The sequence below is a fragment of the Arachis ipaensis genome, chromosome B01, assembly GCF_000816755.2.
Source record: "Arachis ipaensis cultivar K30076 chromosome B01, Araip1.1, whole genome shotgun sequence".
In the NCBI taxonomy this organism is placed as follows: Eukaryota; Viridiplantae; Streptophyta; class Magnoliopsida; order Fabales; family Fabaceae; genus Arachis; species Arachis ipaensis.
Window position 1 is genome coordinate 25,000,259 of NC_029785.2, and position 22,782 is coordinate 25,023,040.

General features: G+C 35.6%; 1 long non-coding RNA gene across 3 annotated transcripts in view; it reads right to left on the minus strand.

Annotated features, from left to right (window-relative positions):
* The window catches only part of LOC107617352, a 21,323-nt gene extending 5,088 nt beyond the window's left edge, over positions 1–16,235 (minus strand). Inside the window, exons 1-6 of one of the 3 annotated variants that reach the window (XR_002359787.1) lie at positions 15,900–16,235; positions 15,378–15,521; positions 14,937–15,013; positions 14,555–14,611; positions 13,779–13,913; positions 13,493–13,548 (exon numbers count right to left, since the gene is read on the minus strand). This is a non-coding gene — a long non-coding RNA (uncharacterized LOC107617352). Of the gene's footprint in view, positions 1–13,492; positions 13,549–13,645; positions 13,914–14,554; positions 14,612–14,936; positions 15,014–15,377; positions 15,522–15,899 lie in introns of those variants that run through there. The other 2 variants (XR_002359788.1, XR_002359785.1) reach the window with 2 other exon arrangements.

Here is a 22,782-nt window from a genome sequence, read left to right on the forward strand (position 1 = left end):
TTCTTCAAAGGAAAACTCCTTATTGGTCACTGAACGTCCCAGGAGGTCTTCCTCACTAGGATTCACGTCCTTCTCCTCCTCTCTGGGTTCGGCCACACCAAGTAAGGTTATGGCCTTGCACTCTCTTTTTAGATTCTCTTCTGTATTGCTTGGGAGAGTACTAGGAGGGGTTTCAGTGACTCTTTTACTCAGCTGGCCCACTTGTGCTTCCAAATTTCTAATGGAGGACCTTGTTTTATTCATGAAACTTAAAGTTGCCTTAGATAGATTAGAGACTATATTTGCTAAGCTAGATGGATTCTGCTCTGAATTCTCTGTCTGTTGCTGAGTGGATGATGGAAAAGGCTTGCTATTGCTAAACCTGTTTCTTCCACCATTATTAAAGCCTTGTTGGGGCTTTTTTTGATCCTTCCATGAGAAATTTGGATGATTTTTCCATGAGGGATTATAGGTATTCCCATAGGGTTCCCCCATGTAATTCACCTCTGCTATTGCAGGGTTCTCAGGATCATAAGCTTCTTCTTCAGAAGATGCCTCTTAAGTACTGTTGGATGCATCTAGCAATCCATTCAGACTCTGAGAAATCATATTGACTTACTGAGTCAATATTTTATTCTGAGCCAATATGGCATTCATAGTATCAATTTCAAGAACTCCCTTCCTTTGAGGTGTCCCATTACTTACAGGATTCCTTTCAGAAGTGTACATGAACTGGTTATTTGAAACCAAGTCAATGAGTTCTTGAGCTTCTGCAGGCGTTTTCTTTAGGTGAATGGATCCACATGCAGAATGGTCCAATGACATCTTTGATAACTCAGATAGACCATCATAGAATATATCAAGGATGTTCCATTCTGAAAGCATGTCAGAATGACACTTTTTGGTCAGTTGCTTATGTCTCTCCCAAGCTTCATAGAAGGATTCACCTTCTTTCTGTTTGAAGGTTTGAACATCCACTCTAAGCTTGCTAAGCTTTTGAGGAGGAAAGAACTTGGCTAAGAAAGTCGTGACCAGCTTATCCCAAGAGTTCAGGCTATCTTTAGGTTGAGAGTCCAACCATATTCTAGCTCTGTCTCTTACAGCAAACGGGAAAATCATAAGCCTGTAGACCTCAGAGTCAATCCCATTGGTCTTAACAGTATCACAGATTTGCAAGAATTCAGTTAAGAACTGAAAAGGATCTTCTGATGGAAGTCCATGAAACTTGCAATTCTGCTGCATCAGAGAAACTAATTGAGGCTTTAGCTCAAAATTGTTTGCTCCAATGGCAGGGATTGAGATGCTTCTTCCATGTAAATTGGAATTTGGTGCAGTAAAGTCACCAAGCATCTTCCTTGCATTGTTATTATTTTCGGCCATGTCTCCTTCTTTTTCAAAAATTTCTGTCAGATTTTCTCCAGAGAGTTGTGCTTTATCTTCCCTTAGCTTTCTCTTCAGAGTCCTTTCAGGTTCAGGATCGGCTTTAACAAGAATGTTCTTATCCTTGTTCCTACTCATATGAAAAAGAAGAAAATAGAAAAGAAGATATGGAATCCTCTATGTCACAGTGTAGAAATTCCTTATGTAAGTATAAGAAGAGAAGAATAGAGGAAGGAAAAGATGAGAATCCAAACACAGAGGGGAAGAGTGGGTTCGAATTCTTGGGTGGAAGAGAAGTGTTAGTAGATGAATAAATAATTAGAAGGAGATGCGAGAGGAAAGAATTCAAAAATTAAAAGAAATAAAATAAAAATATTTTTTGTTTTTAATTAAAAAATAAAGTTAAAATTCAAAAATAAGAAAAGAAATAAAATTAAAATTAAAATTTAAAATAATTAGTTAATTAAAAAGAAATTTTGAAAAAGAGGAAGGTGCTTTTCGAAAATTAGAGAGAGAAAATTAGTTAGGTAGTTTTGAAAAAGATAAGAATCAAACAAGATAAGATTAATTGAAAAAAAAGATTTGAAAATCAATTTTGAGAAGATAGGAAGTTAGATAAGAAGTTAGAAAAGATTTTGAAATTGATTTTGAAAAAGATGTGATTGAAACTTATTTTGAGAAAGATTTGAAAAAGAAATTTAAAAAGATTTGATTTTGAAAATTAAAGTTAATTACTTGACTAACAAGAAACAAAAAGATATGATTTTAAAAATTAAAGATTGAACCTTTCTTAATAGGCAAGTAATAAACTTTTTTTTTTGAATCAATCACATTAATTGTTAGTAAAGATTTTGCGATTATGAAACAAAATAAGAAAAAGATTTTTGAAAATCAAATTGAAATTTTCGAAAATATGAAAGAAAAAAATGAAAAAGATTTGATTTTTGAAAAAGATTTGAAAAAGATAGGATTTTTAAATTAAAAATTTGATTTGACTCATAAGAAACAACTAAATTTTAAAAAGTTTTGAAAAAGTCAACTCAAATTTTCAAAAATTTATGAGTGAATAAGGGTAAGATATTTTTTTGATTTTTGAATTTTTAATGAAGAAAGAGAAAAACACCAAAAAGACTCAATGCGTGAAAGTTTTGGATCAAAACAAATGATGCATGCAAGAACACTATAAATGTCAAGATGAGCACTAAGAACACTTTGAAGATCAAGATGAACATCAAGACTTGTTTTTGAAAATTTTTAAGAAAAGAAGAACATGCAAGACACCAAACTTAGAAATTTTTAATTTTTAGACACTATGAATGCAAGAATGCATATGAAAAATAAGAAAAGACACAAAACAAGAAATTTTAAAGATCAAACAAGAAGACTTACCAAGAACAACTTGAAGATCATGAAGAATACAATGCATGAATTTTCGAAAAATGCAAGAAAGAGATAAACATGCAATTGACACCAAACTTAAAATTTGACACTAGACTCAAACAAGAAATACAATATTTTTGGTTTTTATGATTTTATTAAAAAAAATTTTTTGAGTTTTTCAAAAATTAATTGGAAAAGAAAAATAAGGATTTCAAAATTTTTAATGAGAATTCCAGGAATCTTTGCAATGTTAGTCTAAAGCTCCGGTCCAGGAATTAGACATGGCTTACTAACCAGCCAAGCTTTCAGTGAAAGCTCCGGTCCAAAACACTAGACATGGCCAATGGCCAGCCAAGCTTTAGCAGATACAAATCAGACATACAACAGCTGATACTTCATTCAACTTGCTTCTGTGGTGATGAGTGGAAGCCTCGGTCCAAAAGAATTAGACATGGCTTTACAGCCAGCCAGGCTTCAACATATCTCGTGAAACTCTAGAATTCATTCTTAAAAATTCTGAAGCCATAGAATAATCTAATTTAATTTTTTTTTGAAAATTTTTTTTTCGAAAATTAAAAGAATAAAAACAAAAACTTAAAATTAAAATAAAATTACCTAATCTGAGAAACAAGATGAACCGTCAGTTGTCCAAACTCGAACAATCCCCGGCAACGGCGCCAAAAACTTGGTGTTGTTGCCAGACCAAAAACTTGGCACTGTTGTTGCCGGAAACAAATGCGAAATTGTTGTTCGTTCCCTCCCCGGCAACGGCGCCAAAAACTTGGTGCACGAAATTGTGATCCTTAACAACGGCGCCAAAAACCTGGTGCTCGGAACGTAATTCACACACTTTGTCACAACATCGCACAACTAACTAGCAAATGTACTGGGTCGTCCAAGTAATAAACCTTACGTGAGTAAGGGTCGATCCCACGGAGATTGTCGGCTTGAAGCAAGCTATGATCACCTTGTAAATCTCAGTCAGGCGGATTCAAATGGTTATAGAGTTTTAATAATTAAAAGATAAATAAACCGTAAAATGGGATAGAGATACTTATGTAAGTCGTTGGTGAGAATTTCAGATAAGCATATAGAGATGCTTTCGTTCCTCCTGAACCTCTGCTTTCCTACTGTCTTCATCCAATCATTCACACTCCTTTCTATGGCAAGCTTTGTGTAGGGCATCACTGTTGTCAATGGCTACTTTCCATCCTCTCAGTGAAAATGGTCCAAGATGTGCAGTCACTGCACGGCTATTGATCTGTCGGTTCTCGATCATACTGGAATAGGATTCAGTAATCCTTTTGCGTCTGTCACTACGCCCAGCACTCGCGAGTTTGAAGCTCGTCACAACCATCCCTTCCCGAATCCTACACGGAATACCACAGACAAGGTTTAGACTTTCCGGACCTCAAGAATGGCCGCCAATAGTTCTAGCCTATACCACGAAGACTCTGATCTCATGATCAGAAGGCTAAGAGATACACATTCAAGCTTGTTTGCATGTAGAACAGAAGTGCTTGTCAGGCACGCGTTCATAAGTGAGAATGATGATGAGCGTCACATAATCATCACATTCATCATGTTCTTGTGTGCGAATGGATATCTTAGAGAAGGAAATAGGTTTGAATTGAATAGAAAAACAGTAGTACTTTGCATTAATTCATGAGGAACAGCAGAGCTCCACACCTTAATCTATGATGTGTAGAAACTCTACCGTTGAAAATAGATAAGAACAAGGTCCAGGCATGGCCGAATGGCCAGCCTCCCCAAATGGCATATGAATTCAAAAATAAGGGAAAAGACCCCTAGTACAATAGTAAAGAGTTCTATTTATCCTAAACTAGTTACTAGGGTTACAAAATTGAATAAATGATGCAGAAAATCACTTCCGGGCCCACTTGGTGTGTGCTTGGACAGAGCATTAAAGCTTCCACGTGCAGAGGTCTTCCTTGGAGTTAAACGCCAGTTTGTAACCTGTTTCTGCCAATTAACTCTGCTTTGCAACCTGTTTCTGGCGTTTAACTCCAGAATAGGGCAGAGAGCTGGCGTTAAACGCCAGTATGCGTTGTCTAAATTCGAGCAAAGAATGAACTATTATATATTGCTAGAAAGCCCTGGATGTCTACTTTCCAACGCAATTGAGAGAGCGCCATTTGGACTTCTGTAGCTCCAGAAAATCCACTTTGAGTGCAGGGAGGTCAGAATCCAACAGCATCTGCAGTCCTTCTTCAACCTCTGAATCTGATTTTTGCTCAAGTTGCTACTTTATGAGTCTTGGCCGTGGCCCTAAGCACTTTGTTTTCCAGTATTACCACCGGATTTATAAATGCCACAGACACATAACTGGGTGAACCTTTTCAGATTGTGACTCAGCTTTGCTAAAGTCCCCAATTATAGGTGTCCAGGGTTCTTAAGCATACTCTTTTTTTGCTTTGGACCTCGACTTTAACTGCTCAGTCTCAAGTTTTCACTTGACACCTTCACGCCACAAGCACATGGTTAGGGATAGCTTGGTTTAGCCGCTTAGGCCAGGATTTTATTCCTTTAGGCCCTCCTATCCACTAATGCTCAAATCCTTGGATCCTTTTTACCCTTGCCTTTTGGTTTTAAGGGCTATTAACTTTTTGCTCTTGCCTTTTTGTTTAAAGAGCTTTTGGCTTTTTCTGCTTGCTTTTTCTTTTCCTTTTTTCTTTTTTTCACCATTTTTCTTTTCTCTTTTTTTTTCGCAAGCTCTTCTCTATTCACTGTTTTTTCTTGCTTCAAGAATGAATTTTATGATTTTTCAGATTATCAAATAACATGTCTCCTTTTTCATCATTCTTCAAGAGCCAACATATTTAACATTCATAAACAACAATTTCAAAAGACATATGCAATGTTCAAGCATTCATTCAAAAAAAAAGTATTGTCACCACATCAAAATAATTAAACTAGTTTCAAGGATGAATTCGAAACCCTGTATTTCTTGTTCTTTTGTTTTTAGAATATTTTTCATTTAAGAGAGGTGATGGATTCATAGGACATTCATAACTTTAAGGCATGGACACTTAAATACTAATGATCATGTAACAAGACACAAACATAAACATAAAGCATAGTAAATGAAAAACAGGAAAATAAGAACAAGGAGATTAAGGAATGGGTCCACCTTAGTGAGGGTGACGTCTTCCTCTTCTTGAAGAACCAATGGTGCTCTTGAGCTCCTCTATATCTCTTTCTTGCCTTTGTTGCTCCTCCCTCATAGCTCTTTGATCTTCTCTAATATCATGGAGAATAATGGAGTGCTCTTGGTGCTCCACCCTTAGTTGTCCCATGTTGGAACTTAATTCTCCTAAGGAAGTGTTGATTTACTCCCAATAGTTTTGTGGACGGAAGTGCATCCCCTGAGGCATCTCAGGGATTTCATGGTGAGCGATTTCCTCATGCTCTTGTTGAGGTCCATGATCTCTTGTTTGCTCAATACTCTTCTTAGTGATGGGCTTGTCCTCTTCAATGAGGATGTCTCCCTCTATGTCAATTCCAGCCGAGTTGCAGAGGTGACAAATGAGGTGAAGAAAGGCTAACCTTGCCAAAGTGGAGGACTTGTCAGCCACCTTGTAGAGTTCTTGACGTATAATCTCATGAACTTCCACTTCCTCCCCAATCATGATACTATGGATCATGATGGCCCGGTCTATAGTAACTTCAGACGGGTTGCTAGTAGGAATGATTGAACGTTGAATAAACTCCAACCATCCTCTAGCTACAGGCTTAAGGTCCAGTCTTCTCAATTGAACCGACTTGCCTCTTGAGTCAACTTTCCATTGAGCTCCTTCCACACATATGTCCATGAGGACTTGGTCCAACCTTTGATCAAAGTTGACCCTTCTAGTGTAAGGGCGTGCATTTTCTTCCATCATTGGCAAGTTGAACGATAGCCTTACATTTTTCGGACTGAAATCTAAGTATTTTCCCCGAACCATGGTAAGCCAATGCTTTGGATTCGGGTTCACACTTTGATCATGGTTCCTAGTGATCCATGCGTTTGCATAGAACTCTTGAACCATTAAGATCCCAACTTGTTGAATGGGGTTGGTGAGAACTTCCCAACCTCTTCTTCGGATCTCATGTCGGATCTCCGGATACTCATTCTTTTTGAGCTTGAAAGGAACCCCAGGGATCACTTTCTTCTTGGCCACAACTTCATACAAGTGGTCTTGATGGACCTTTGAGATGAATCTCTCCATCTCCCATGACTCAGAGGTGGAAGCAATTGCCTTCCCTTTCCTCTTTCTTGAGGTTTCTCTGGCCTTAGGTGCCCTTAATGGTTATGGAAAAACAAAAAGCAATACTTTTACCACACCAAACTTAAAATGTTTGCTCGTCCCCGAGCAAAAGAAGAAAGAAAAAAGGAGAAGAGGAAGAAAATAGAGGAGATGGAAGGAGAAGGTGTATTTGGCCAAGGGAAAGAAGAGCGGGTTGTGTTGTGTGAAAATGAAGAAGGAATGAGGGGTTTATATAGGAGTGGGAGGAGGTTAAGGGTTCGGCCATTAGGGTTGGGTTTGGGAGGGAAAAGAGTTTAAATTTTGGAGGTAGGTGGGGTTTATGGGGAAGAGAGAATGGATGTGATTGGTGAAGAGGTGATGGGGAAGAGTGATTGAGGTGATTGGTGAGGGGTATTTATGGAAGAGAGTTATGTAAAGGTGTGAAGAGGAGAGAAGAAAATGTGGGGATCCTGTGGGGTCCACAGATCCTGAGGGGATCCTGTGGGGTCCACAGATCCTGTGGGGTCAAGGACTTAACATCCCTGCTCCAATTAGGCGTGTAAAATGCCCTTAGCATGCATGTCTGGCGTTAAACGCCAGCTTGCTGCTTGTTTTTGGCGTTAAACGCCCAAATGTAGCTTGTTTCTGGTGTTTAACGCCACTTCCATGCTCTGTTCTGGCGTTAAACGCCAGTCTGGTGCTTGTTTCTGGCGTTTAACGCCAGCTTGATGCTTCTTTCTGGCGTTAAACGCCAGTTTGATACTTCTTACTGGCGTTTAAACGCCAGTAAGTTCTTCCTCCAGGGTGAGCTATTTTTAAAGCTGTTTTTCATTCTGTTTTTAATTTTTCAGTAGTTTTTGTGACTCCACATGATCATCAACCTGAAAAAAAATAAAATAATAATAGAAAATAAAATAGATATAATTAAATAACATTGGGTTGCCTCCCAACAAGCGCTTCTTTAGTGTCAATAGCTTGACAGTGAGCTCTTATGGAGCCTCACATATATTCAGAGCATTGTTGGAACCTCCCAACACCAAACTTAGAGTTTGAATGTGGGGGTTCAACACCAAACTTAGAGTTTGGTTGTGGCCTCCCAACACCAAACTTAGAGTTTGACTGTGGGGGCTTTGGTTGACTCTGCAGTGAGAGAAGCTTTTCATGCTTACTCTCCATGGTTACAGAAGGAGATCCTTGAGTTTTAAACACAAGGTTGTCCTCATTCATTTGAAGGACCAATTCTCCTCTGTCCACATCAGTCACAGCTCTTGCTGTGGCTAGGAAGGGTCTTCTAAGGATGATGGATTTATCCTCATCCTTCCCAGTGTCTAGGATTATGAAATCAGCAGGGATGTAAAGGCCTTCAACCTTTACTAACACGTCCTCTACTAGTTCATAAGCCTGTTTTCTTGAGTTGTCTGCCATCTCTAATGAGATTCTGGCAGGTTGCACCTCAAAGATCCTAAGTTTCTCCATTACAGAGAGTGGCATAAGGTTAATGCCTGACCCCAGGTCACACAGAGCCTTCTCAAAGGTCATGGTGCCTATGTTACAGGGAATTAGGAATTTACCAGGATCTTGTTTCTTTTGGAAACTCCTTATTGGTCACTGAACGTCCCAGGAGGTCTTCCTCACTAGGATTCACGTCCTCCTCCTCCTCTCTGGGTTCGGCCACACCAAGTAAGGTTATGGCCTTGCACTCTCTTTTTAGATTCTCTTCTGTATTGCTTGGGAGAGTACTAGGAGGGGTTTCAGTGACTCTTTTACTCAGCTAGCCCACTTGTGCCTCCAAATTTCTAATGGAGGACCTTATTTCATTCATGAAACTTAAAGTGGCCTTAGATAGATTAGAGACTATATTTGCTAAGCTAGATGGATTCTGCTCTGAATTCTCTGTCTATTGCTGAGTGGATGATGGAAAAGGCTTGCTATTGCTAAACCTGTTTCTTCCACCATTATTAAAGCCTTGTTGGGGCTTTTGTTGATCCTTCCATGAGAAATTTGGATGATTTTTCTATGAGGGATTATAGGTATTCCCATAGGGTTCCCCCATGTAATTCACCTCTGCTATTGCAGGGTTCTCAGGATCATAAGCTTCTTCTTCAGAAGATGCCTCTTAAGTTCTGTTGGATGCAGCTAGCAATCCATTCAGACTCTGAGAAATCATATTGACTTGCTGAGTCAATATTTTATTTTGAGCCAATATGGCATTCATAGTATCAATTTCAAGAACTCCCTTCCTTTGAGGCGTCCCATTACTTACAGGATTCCTTTCAGAAGTGTACATGAATTGGTTATTTGCAACCATGTCAATGAGTTCTTGAGCTTCTGCAGGCGTTTTCTTTAGGTAAATGGATCCACCTGCAGAATGGTCCAATGACATCTTTGATAATTCAGACAGACCATCATAGAATATATCCAGGATGGTCCATTCTGAAAGCATGTCAGAAGGACACTTTTTGGTCAGTTGCTTATATCTCTCCCAAGCTTCATAGAGGGATTTACCTTCTTTCTGTTTGAAGGTTTGAACATCCACTTTAAGCTTGCTAAGCTTTTGAGGAGGAAAGAACTTGGCTAAGAAAGTCGTGACCAGCTTATCCCAAGAGTTCAGGCTATCTTTAGGTTAAGAGTCCAACCATATTCTAGCTCTGTCTCTTACAGCAAACGGGAAAAGCATAAGCCTGTAGACCTCGGAGTCAACTCCATTGGTCTTAACAATATCACAGATTTGCAAGAATTCAGTTAAGAACTGAAAAGGATCTTCTGATGGAAGTCCATGAAACTTGCAATTCTGCTGCATCAGAGAAACTAATTGTGGCTTTAGCTCAAAATTGTTTGCTCCAATGGCAGGGATTGAGATGCTTCTTCCATGTAAATTAGAATTTGGTGCAGTAAAGTCACCAAGCATCTTCCTTGCATTGTTATTATTTTCGGTCATGTCTCCTTCTTTTTTGAAAATTTCTGTCAGATTTTCTCCAGAGAGTTGTGCTTTAGCTTCCCTTAGCTTTCTCTTCAGAGTCCTTTCAAGTTCAGGATCGGCTTCAACAAGAATGTTCTTATCCTTGTTCCTGCTCATATGAAAAAGAAGAAAACAAAAAAGAAGATATGGAATCCTCTATGTCACAGTATAGAGATTCCTTATGTAAGTATAAGAAGAGAAGAATGGAGGAAGGAAAAGATGAGAATCCAAACACAGAGAGGAAGAGTGGGTTCGAATTCTTGGGTGGAAGAGAAGTGTTAGTAGATGAATAAATAATAAGAAGGAGATGAGAGAGGGAAGAATTCAAAAATTAAAAGAAATAAAATAAAAATATTTTTTTGTTTTTAATTAAAAATTAAAGTTAAAATTCGAAATAAGAAAAAAAATAAAATTAAAATTAAAATTTAAAATAATTAGTTAATTAAAAAGAAATTTTGAAAAAGAAGAAGGTGATTTTCGAAAATTAGAGAGAGAAAATTAGTTAGGTAGTTTTGAAAAAGATAAGAATCAAACAAGATAAGATTAATTGAAAAAAAAGATTTGAAAATCAATTTTGAAAAGATAAGAAGATAGATAAGAAGTTAGAAAAGATTTTGAAATTGATTTTGAAAAAGATGTGATTGAAACTTATTTTGAGAAAGATTTGAAAAAGAAATTTAAAAAGATTTGATTTTGAAAATTAAAGTTGATTATTTGACTAACAAGAAACAAAAAGATATGATTTTAAAAATTAAAGATTGAACCTTTCTTAATAGGCAAGTAACAAACTTTTTTTTTGAATCAATCACATTAATTGTTAGTAAAGATTTTGAGATTATGAAACAAAATAAGAAAAAGATTTTTGAAAATCAAATTGAAATTTTTGAAAATATGAAAGAAAAAAATGAAAAAGATTTGATTTTTGAAAAAGATTTGAAAAAGATAGGATTTTTAAATTGAAAATTTGATTTGACTCATAAGAAACAACTAAATTTTAAAAAGTTTTGAAAAAGTCAACTCAAATTTTCGAAAATTTATGAGTGAATAAGGGAAAGATATTTTTTTTATTCTTGAATTTTTAATGAAGAAAGAGAAAAACACCAAAAAGACTCAATGCATATGAAAATTTTGGATCAAAACAAATGATGCATGCAAGAACCCTATGAATGTCAAGATGAATACCAATAACACTTTGAAGATCAAGATGAACATCAAGACTTGTTTTTGAAAATTTTTAAGAAAAGAAGAACATGCAAGACACCAAACTTAGAAATTTTTAATTTTTAGACACTGTGAATGCAAGAATGCATATGAAAAACAAGAAAAGACACAAAACAAGAAATTTTAAAGATCAAACAAGAACACTTACCAAGAACAACTTAAAGATCTTGAAGAATGCAATGCATGAATTTTCGAAAAATGCAAGAAAGAGATAAACATGCAATTGACACCAAACTTAAAATTTGACACTAGACTCAAACAATAAATACAATATTTTTGGTTTTTATGATTTTATTAAAAAAAATTTTTTGAGTTTTTCAAAAATTAATTGGAAAAGAAAAATAAGGATTTCAAAATTTTTAATGAGAATTCCAGGAATCTTTGCGATGTTAGTCTAAAGCTCCGGTCCAGGAATTAGACATGGCTTACTAGCTAGCCAAGCTTTCAGTGAAAGCTCCAGTCCAAAACACTAGACATGGCCAATGGCCAGCCAAGCTTTAGCAGATACAAATTAGACATACAACAGCTGATACTTTATTCAACTTGCTTCTGTCGTGATGAGTGGAAGCCTCGGTCCAAAAGAATTAGACATGGCTTTACAGCCAACCAGGCTTCAACATATCTTGTGAAACTCTAGAATTCATTCTTAAAAATTCTGAAGCCATAGAATAATCTAATTAAAATTTTTTTTTTGAAAATTTTTTTCGAAAATTAAAAGAATAAAAACAAAAACTTAAAATTAAAATAAAATTACCTAATCTGAGCAATAAGATGAACCGTTAGTTGTCCAAACTCGAACAATCCCCGGCAACGATGCCAAAAATTTGGTGTTGTTGCCGGACCAAAAACTTGGCATTGTTGTTGCCGGAAACAAATGCAAAATTGTTGTTCGTTCTCTCCTCGGCAACGGCGCCAAAAACTTGGTGCACGAAATTGTGATCCTTAACAACGGCGCCAAAAACTTGGTGCTCGGAACGTAATTTACACACTTTGTCACAACTTCGCACAACTAACCAGCAAGTGCACTAGGTCGTCCAAGTAATAAACCTTACGTGAGTAAGGGTCGATCCCACGGAGATTGTCGGCTTGAAGCAAGCTATGGTCACCTTGTAAATCTCAGTCAGGCGGATTCAAATGGTTATAGAGTTTTAATAATTAAAAGATAAATAAAACATAAAATGGGATAGAGATACTTATGTAAGTCGTTGGTGAGAATTTCAGATAAGCGTATAGAGATGCTTTCGTTCCTCCTGAACCTCTGCTTTCTTGCTGTCTTCATCTAATCATTCCCACTACTTTCTATGGCAAGCTTTGTGTAGGGCATCACCGTTGTCAATGGCTACTTCCCATCCTCTCAGTGAAAATGGTCCAAGATGCGCTGTCACCGCACAGCTATTCATCTGTCGGTTCTCGATCATACTGGAATAGGATTCAGTAATCCTTTTGCGTCTGTCACTACGCCCAGCACTCGCGAGTTTGAAGCTCGTCACAGCCATCCCTTCCCGGATCCTACTCGGAATACCACATACAAGGTTTAGACTTTCTGGACCTCAAGAATGGCCGCCAATAGTTCTAGCCTATACCACGAAGACTCTGATCTCACGATCAGAAGGCTAAGAGATACACATTCAAGCTTATTTGCATGTAGAACGGAAGTGTTTGTCAGGCACGCGTTCATAAGTGAGAATGATGATGAGCGTCACATAATCATCACATTCATCATGTTCTTGTGTGCGAATGGATATCTTAGAGAAGAAATAGGTTTGAATTGAATAGAAAAACAATAGTACTTTGCATTAATTCATGAGGAACAGCAGAGCTCCACACCTTAATCTATGATGTGTAGAAACTCTACCATTGAAAATAGATAAGAACAAGGTCCAGCCATGGCCGAATGGCCAGCCTCCCCAAATAGCATATGAATTTGAAAATAAGGGAAAAGACCCCTAGTACAATAGTAAAGAGTTTTATTTATCCTAAACTAGTTACTATGGTTACAGAATTGAGTAAATGATGCAGAAAATCACTTCCGGGCCCACTTGGTGTGTGCTTGGGCTGAGCATTGAAGCTTCCACGTGCAGAGGTCTTCCTTGGAGTTAAACGCCAGTTTATAACCTGTTTCTGGCGTTTAACTCTGCTTTACAACCTGTTTCTGGCGTTTAACTCTAGAATAGGGCAGAGAGCTGGCGTTGAACGCCAGTTTGTGTCATCTAAACTTCAGCAAAGTATGGACTATTATATATTTATGGAAAGCCCTGGATGTCTACTTTCCAACACAATTGAGAGCGCACCATTTGGACTCCTGTAGCTCCAGAAAATCCACTTTGAGTGCAGGGAGGTCAGAATCCAACAGCATATGCAGTCCTTCTTCAACCTCTGAATCTGATTTTTGCTCAAGTCCCTCAATTTCAGCCAAAAAAATACCCGAAATCACAGAAAAATACACAAACTCATAGTAAAGTCCAGAAATGTGATTTTTATTTAAAAATTAATAAAAATATATTAAAAACTAACTAAATCATACTAAAAACTATGTAAAAACAATGCCAAAAAGTGTATAAATTATCCGCTCATCAATGAGACAGAAAAGGAGAAGGAAGAGAAAGACTTACATGATTGGAGATTGAAGAAAGATTCTTAAACTAGTTAGCTCTGCTGAGTTCAGTTCAGTCAGTATTACAGTGTTGACTTTCACACTTCACTTCCATGTCTGCCTTGTTCTTTCACATGCCACCGGCTGGGGAAACCTTTAATTAATTAATTAATTAATTAATTAATTGATTGATTAATTATTCTTTCACAAGGATCTCCCTGCTTAGCTTAACTAATAAGCATGTATAACCGGTGTTCTTTTTTTTTTTGATCTACATGACAATTGTACTGAATACTAATACTAATACTTCCCCTTTACGATCCTAATAAATTGTATCTTTCTCTCTCTTTCTCTCATTCACTCACCATTCTCCTCTTTCTCTATAAGGTTAGAGAAAAACAACAGTATAGTAACTATATATAACTTATGGCTTAGCTTAGCTTAGCTTCCTTCTAATTGCAGTAGGGAACAAGCAATAATCAAAATTAAACAAAGGGGAAGGAGAGAATGAAAAGGATGGGAGAATAGAGAGCATACATGTTCGTTCTTTGTTCATCAAAACAAACATGCCGTTCTCAACCACCTTTGCTACTCCCAATCAGCTTCACCACCTCTAAAGCTAGGGTTATTCTTTTTCTTTCCTTTCTACTTTTAATTTTCTTGAGTACTTATCTCATCAGATATGTCTTATATTCCAAAACAGTTTTTATCATACTTATGTCTGAGTCTAAGTGCTGCAAGAAAGTAAAAAACAGGTTTTCTAGCAGCACTGAGTAATGAAGTGTAAGAGCCAACCTGTTTATCTTCTGTGAAGCCTCCCACATATGCCCATTTTGCATTGTCCAATAGAACCTGAATACGTAAAAAAATCACAAAAGACCAAACATCAATAGATCTCTGCCAAGAACTGTAATTCTCAAGTCACAAAGGACCTTATGATCATTCATTAACAAGTCACACAAAATAGGATAAAAGCCATAAACATTGCTTTAATGGATGAATAAATAAGCACAATAAAAATAAAACCGTCGAATGTAGCAGATTCTGCTCTAACTAATTCAGCTTAAAATGAACAATCAAAGGCATTATACTTACAACAATAAGACTTATTTATAAGCATTCAACCCCATACACATCACAAACAAAAAATAAGAAGAAATAATTAAAAGAAGCATACCAATAAACTCACTTAGAAAATGAAGCAAAGTGGGTTAGCACTTGTCCCTTCAAGATCTAATTCAGCTGCTTTCCTCACTGAGACAAGAAAAAAGAGCCTTGGTCTTATATAACCATACTTAGTAAATATGAAAAAAGAAAAAAGAAAAAAGAAAGGTGTCATGTGTTCATTGAACCTAGATAGAAAATGGTACATACCTAGATATGCATGTATGAAAAATACAATACAATACAATATATATATATATATATATAACACTACTAACTCAATGAAAAGACAAGGGACTACTTAAAGTTATGGATTATATCTCATAATATGAGATTCTCTAATCTATAATAATGGTAACTGGAACTACATAGAGATAAATGCACAAATTGTCCTCCAGTAATGAACCCGCATATTTTCCAAAAAGGAAATTGAATCAATGCAAACAACCCTTACCAGGTCAAATAGCGATGGTTCTTCTTGGAAATAATTTAGTGTCTCCTTCCCACTGAGTGAAAGAGCGAATAATAGTACATACATGCAAGTGCAGAGCTTTTCGTTAATCATCCTGAAATGACCACCTGACAATCTTGCTTTCATCTACAACAACCAAACAACACACCATTATTCAATTAGAAAATCTCAAATTATTAATTTGGAATAACGTGATAATAAATTCAACATAAAAAGAAAAAAAAGGCTAAGAATTGTGACTTGCTTTATCCAAAAAAGTAGAGGATTTGGATGGTTCTTTGAACTTTCTAAGCTTAGCAGTATCTGCAGTAAATCGTTGCTCGTCTTTACTCTTGTTGTTTCGTTTCTTTCGCTCACTCTTCGTCATTTTCTTCGATTCAACTGAAAGTAGTAACCCTAAGTTCCTAAACCCAAACCTAACAGTCAGCTACAAGATAAAAAAGAAAAACCTAAGAAACAGAGGTAACGGCAACGTAAACGGAAACGAAAACGGCAACAGCTTACCTCAAATGGCGAAGGAGGTGTTGTCGGCAACACAATGCACCTTGAGAGAGCGGCTTCCAGCAGGAACGGGAAGAGAGAGGGGAAGGAGAATAGAGAGGCACTCGTGGATATGGAGGTTGCAGAGATTGGAAAGCGGGAGGGGAGGAGGTGGAGGAAGATGTCAGGGGAGGCGGAGGCGCCGATTTGGAGGGTGGAGATGACCTAAGGCGGCGCGGCGATGATGACGGTGACAGTGAACTTAGGGTTTCGGTGATGAGATCTCTCTTCCCTCTGAATCAGGTTCTCGCCCTCACTTACTCTGTTTCGGTGACAGTGAAATTGATTACTGGAACTATTATCAAGAAAAAATTATTTTAATAAAACTAATACCAGCTATAGTGTTATGGTCACTAAAAAATTTTCACTAAAAATAATTTTTTTTATATTTTTAGTGGTAATAATAATAATTGCCATTATAAAATATAATATTAATGATAAATACATAATGGCCACAAAAACATAACTTAAATTAAAAAAATAGCAACCATTATGTTACTGCCACTAAAAGTTTGTCACTAAAATTAATTATCTTTGTAGTGTGAGGATAGAATGGAAATTCAGAAAAAAAAAACGAAAGAGAGGAAAGGAGGTGCTGCTGCTACGTGAATTAGAGTTAGGGGTATAAGGAATAAGGGTATTATTATTAGGTTGAACAGCATAAAAGTTAATTTATCATTATTACATTCTCAGTTTCTCACTCAGTCACAAAAGTGTTTTGTATAACACCCAAGTTTTTAAAATTAAATTTTACGCTTTGAATTTAAAAATAAAATTTAATTTAATTATGACTTATTCTATTGAAAGAATGGAAAAAAAAAACGAAAGAGAGGAAAGGAGGTGCTGCTGCTACGTGAATTAGAGTTAGGGGTATAAGGAATAAGGGTATTATTATTAGGTTGAACAGCATAAAAGTTAATTTATCATTATTACATTCTCAGTTTCTCAGTTTCTCACTCTATTATTATTATCAAAAAAAAAAAAAAAATGGCCGAAGGATATTATTATACATATAAGCCACTATATATATTTATTATATATCTATATAAGATATAAGAAAAGATTTGTTACATATATACATAACATATATATATCTATTCACTTATAATAATTCATTATCATCATTATAGGGGAACGTGGCTTGTAACCCTTTAATACATATAACCATTCCCTTAATCATGAAACGTGGCTTTAATGCAATATGTATATATCCAACCTTGACACCTAACGCAACCTTAACCACCACAAATCACTATTATCCTTAATCTTCTTCATTTCTTTTCATTTATGACCGAAACCATAAGAAAATGAAAGAAAAGCCGTGAGAGAAAGAGATTGAGAAAGCATGGAACCTCTGAACTTCTGGCTTTGATTTCTTGTGATTAGTAACTTTAATAAAAAATTTAATTCGATAAAAGTGTTTGTATTTTCTTTTTTTATACGTTGGCATTATTTTTGTTCGGTAAAAATTAACAGTGATGTAGCTCCTCTTCTTCTTGAGTTCGGCCAATTGGAGTTCTAAGAGGCACAGACAACTTCTGACGTTTTCTTTTTCAACAGGTCGGTCAAAAAACTTCTCTAAAATTGTCGTTGATTCTGATTTCGTACGAAAGTAAGGGATTTCATGTTGAAATTAATTGTTTTAATTTATAAATGCCATAGAAATCTAGTGGATATTTACAAATAATTTATGATTGTTTGGAATGACTGAATGTAATGAATATGTAGTTGATTTCTTAATTGTTTAGGAATGTTGAAAATTCTGATTGTTGAGTTGGAAAGTTGGTTTGATTTGTTGGTATTGAACTGATATTTGAAAATGATTTCTGATTTTGGAAATGTTTGAAAAGAGGTTGATAATGGTTCGGTTGGGACCCGAAAAGGGTGGCAAAGTTCGAGTTTTAGGAGAGATGCTGTCGAAATTTTATTATGAAACTTAAGACTTTGTTTGAAATATTTAGAAAAAGGTTGGACTTGAGAAATTGTATTATTTGGCTTTTGATTTATTGAAAAAGACTTTATGTTTTGAGTTTGATTGTCGTCCTCCCTAAAGTCTCGAGACCCTGCCGTGAGATTTATTTAGTAAATGATTCTTTTAAAGAGGTTTAAATGTGAAATGGTTTTGAATTTGAGTTGGAAAAATCATAGTTAAGAAAGAACTGGTTTTTGTATGAAAGAAGAACTTATTGTAAGTAAAGTGGTTTCGGAGGTTTGGAAAGGTTATAAAGAGAGGTGTTGGTTTAAAATAAAATGACTTGAATCCAGTTTATTAAGTAAAGGGACCTCTGCCATAGAAGAGCAGAGAGCAGTGACTGAAAGGATATTGAGTGTTGTTGGGCCTTAGTGCCAAGTGTCTAGTGAGGACGGCGATACGTAACGCTCACTTGACACAATAGAGACGGCTCAGTGAAGACGGTGATACGTAATGCTCACTGGAGGCCGTGGGCTTTATGTGTGAATGATTGTGCGGGGATACCCGTGTGTATGAAATGGCTTCCAGGAGAAAGTGGCACATGGTTCAGCTGGAGAATCAGCGCCTGCAAGTCCTTGCAGAGATCATGTTCGGCATACTTCAGCTGGAGAATCAGCGCCTGCAAGAAGTAGAAACTTACAGAGGTTATGCCGCTGGAATGCCTTATCTGATTTGCGAGTTGGATTGCGTCGGGTGTGGGTCGAAACCGACAAATGAGCTCATTACCTACTATAGGACTAGACATGCATCATCATTATTTGCACATTTGCATTTGATTATGTTTGCTTATCTTGTCTCTCTGTGATTGTACTGTTTGTCTTATTGCTATTTGTTTGTGTATTGATCTGTTTCCTGTGCTATTAGTCTGTGTATTGAGGTGACTGAGAAGTGAGGTTGTGATTGAGATTTGTCTTAAGTTCGAAAATTTAAAGAAGGTAATTAATTCTATAAAGTAATAGTAAAAAGTATTTTCAAAAGGTTTGATAAAAATATAATTTTATTGAGTAAAGTTAATTATTTGCATTTTATTTCATTACTCTTACAGCATTCCCATTCCCTACTGAGAACGCGTGGTTTGTTCTCACCCCAAAATCTTCCACCCTTTCAATGACACAAGTTCGAAAATTCAGTTTGAAGCTACGGACGATTATTAGTCTTATTTGAGTTAAGTTTATGTGTTGAGTCGCTTTCCTAGAATTCCCTCGCCTTTGTTAGTTAAGATTTTATTTTATACAGAGGGATAGAAGTTGTATTTGAGTTTCATTTGAATTCATAACATATATATATCTATTCACTTATAATAATTCATTATCATCATTATAGGGGAACGTGGCTTGTAACCCTTTAATACATAAAACCATTCCCTTAATCATGAAACGTGGCTTTAATGCAATATGTATATATCCAACCTTTGACACCTAACGCAACCTTAACCACCACAAATCACTATTATCCTTAATCTTCTTCATTTCTTCTCATTCATGACCGAAACCATAAGAAAATGAAAGAAAGGCCGTGAGAGAAAGAGATTGAGAAACCATGGAACCTGAATTTCTGACATCAATTTCTTACGATTTGTAACTCCAGTCAAAAATTTAATTCGGTAAAAGTGTTCGTATCTTCCTCCTCTACACGTTGACGTTATTTTTGTTCGGTGGAAGCTGATGGTGATGTAACTTCTCTTTTTCTTGAGTTTGGCCAATTGGAGTTTTAGGAAGTACAGATGATTTCTGACGTTTTCTTCTTCAACAACTCGCTCAGAAAATTTCTCCGAAACTTTCGTTGATTTTGATTTCATACGGAGGTAGGGGATTTTGTTTTGAAATTAACTGTTTTTAAACTATGAATGTCATGGAAGTCTAGTGGGTATTTGTAGATAATTTATGATTGTTTGAAATGACTGAATGATGAGTTTGAGTTGTGTTTGTGACTGAATTTGATGAATATGTATTTAATTTCTCGATTGAAAAGAGGTTGAAAATGATTCAGTTGGGACCCAAAAAAGGATGGCTAACCCCGAGTTTTAGGGGAAGTACTGCCGATATTTTATAAAAATCTGAGGTTTTATTTGAAAAGTTATTTTAAAAGATTTGGTTTTGGAAAATTAAATTATTTGAGATTTATTTAGTTGAGAAAAGGTGTATTCTATTTTTAAACTAGATTTATTAAGAAAAATATAATGTTTTAAATCCAATTTTGTAAGGAGAGATTTTGTTCTAAGTGTTGTTTTGAGCTTATTTTTTTTTAAGAAAAAGGAATCTCTGCCACAGGAGAGCAGAGAACAAAGATTAAAGGAATATATTAATTAATGAAGCGTCTGCCACAGGAGAGCAGATGTGACATTGTTTGGGCCTTAGTGCCAAATGTAAAGTGGGGACGCCCACACACTGAGAACTGTTTTCCAGATGTACGCTTATTGATTTGGAAAGTCACACTGATGCGGCCTAGCCGTACGACTTATAAGCACACTGATGCATCTGGAAAGCCATATCTGGGACTTGTGCCCGGGTAATATCGGGAGCGGGTAGGCAACCGACACATTAGCTCATGGTCTGCGTTAGGGATAGACATGCATCATATTGATTGCACATTTGCATTTGATTGCGCTTGCCTGTTTTATTACTTTGTGATTGTATTGTTTGTCTTGTTGTGACTTGCTTGTACATTGAATTGAATCTCTTGCTTGCACTATTTGTTTGTGAGTGTATTAAAGTGATTACGAGTTGACATTTGACTGAGGATTAACTATGTGGCTGAGAGACAGAAAATGTGACTAGTTTTATATTTAAAATTTGTTTTGAGTTTAGAAATTTAAAGAAAAGTAATTATTTATCTAAAGTAGAAATAAAAGTATTTCCAAAGGGTTAACAAAATAGTTTTATTGAGTAAAGTTAATTATTTGCATTAAATTCATTACTTTTACAGCATTCCCATTCCCTACTGAGAACGTGTGGTTTGTTCTCACCCCAAAATCTTCCACCCTTTCAGTGACACAGGTTCGAAGATTCAGTTAGAAGATGCAGACGACTAGTAGTTTTACTTGTGATTCCTGTTATTTTTATAGAGTTCTCTCGCCCTTGTTGCTTTAAGTTTTATTTTATCCAGAGGGATAAGTATTGTATTTGAGTTTTATATTAAATTCATTTGTATAACATTTATTATTATTAATAATTGTGTGATTTTAATTACTACAAATAATTTTTTGGTATTTTCTTATAAACTGAAACGCGATATCGACCTAAAGGCTCAATATTAAATAGTAAATAAGGAGAACAGGTTAGTAACTCCTTACTTTTAGTATGATCATGACGTGCTAAAGGTTAGGGTGTTACATTTTGGAGAAAAAGAGGTAGAAAATCTATATGTTTTAATAGAATTTTGTGGCCATACTTTTTAGGAGTACCAAAAGAGTTAGAAAAAAAAAAGGCACGCTCCAAAAACATGACAATAACAAAAATATTTCGTCAGATTTTAAAAGTATGTCTATTTTTGTCTATGGCCACTACATTAGTAAGCGTGACATCTAAAATATGACCAAATTTTTAATCAATTATCACCCACATAAAAATGTTTTCAAGAGACCAGACAAAATAAGAAATAATTAAAAAAAGAGTTCCTCACCTTAATTTTGTGAAACCCAAAGTAGAAAGCTCCTAAAACTCAAAAGATTAAAGCTCTGTCTAAAATCTAAATTCATATATTTTAAATTTTTGAAACCCTAAATTCAAAATTTGTGGATAAATGAAAAGGATGAAAGTTTTCTTGAGTTCTTGAGTTCATACCGTGAAAATTTATTTTATATATATATAGTCCAAACATTCTTTTATTAGAATTCTGATTTAATTACAAATTGAGGGGTAAATAATATTTTCTCTCCTTTTTTTTTTTTGGTGATTTCTTTTGGGCATACTTCTTTTCATTTTCTGGAAAGGAAAAAGAATGGAATTCTATGATAAAGATTAGGAGTGGCAAACGGGAAAGTCCGCCACGTCCCGCTAGAAGTCCGTCTTTTGGCGGGTTAGTCTGTTCCGCCCCGTCTAGTGAGGCGGTCCCAGAATCCTAGCCCGCCCCGCCTAATAGGCCAATTCTATGGTGCCTATGAGTTGGTGTCTAAATTTTGCCTAACTTACTTTTTGTAGTAAGTTTTGATTTTTTAAAAATTATTTATTGTTATATCTTTTAAATTAAATATTAATTTTTAACCTTTTTTGGTAAATAGGCACCACCTTTTAGGTACGATAGCATTCACCTTATAAATATTGTCTCTAAAACAAAATAAACATAATCCAAAATACTCAATTTTTATCTTCATTCTCTTGGAAGTTGGGTTGAAAGAAGTTGAGTTTTGACAAAAAAATTATAAAAATACTCCTTACTAAAAAAATACTAAGCCCGACAGAAAAGCCCGTCTCGCTCCGCCAAAAGCCCACTAATAAAGACTATATCCATCCGTAAATGGATGTGGGCAATTTATTCCTTTTCCTCTTTGAATCAACTTAGGGGTCAAATTCTAAAATATCTATTTTATTTTGTTTTTGAAATATTTTTCTGACTTCTTTCTTCTTTCTTTTATTTATTTTGTCATAGTTTGTACTAGCTAGGTTGTACAAAGCGTGTTCAGCATAAGAATGTATTTTTTAGAAAATAATTATATTTTTACACTTCAAATAGTTTACCAGATTCAAAATATATCAACAAATTCCTAACCTAAAAACTTTAATTTTTTAACTAACTAAATTGAATTTTCTAGTTTAAATCCTTCTAAATCCAATTTAAAATCAGAAAATTAGCCAAATAATTATTGTTTCGAAACTTACAGTTATTATAACCACCATTGTAAAACATAAAGATAAATAGAAAAATATGTTCATACAA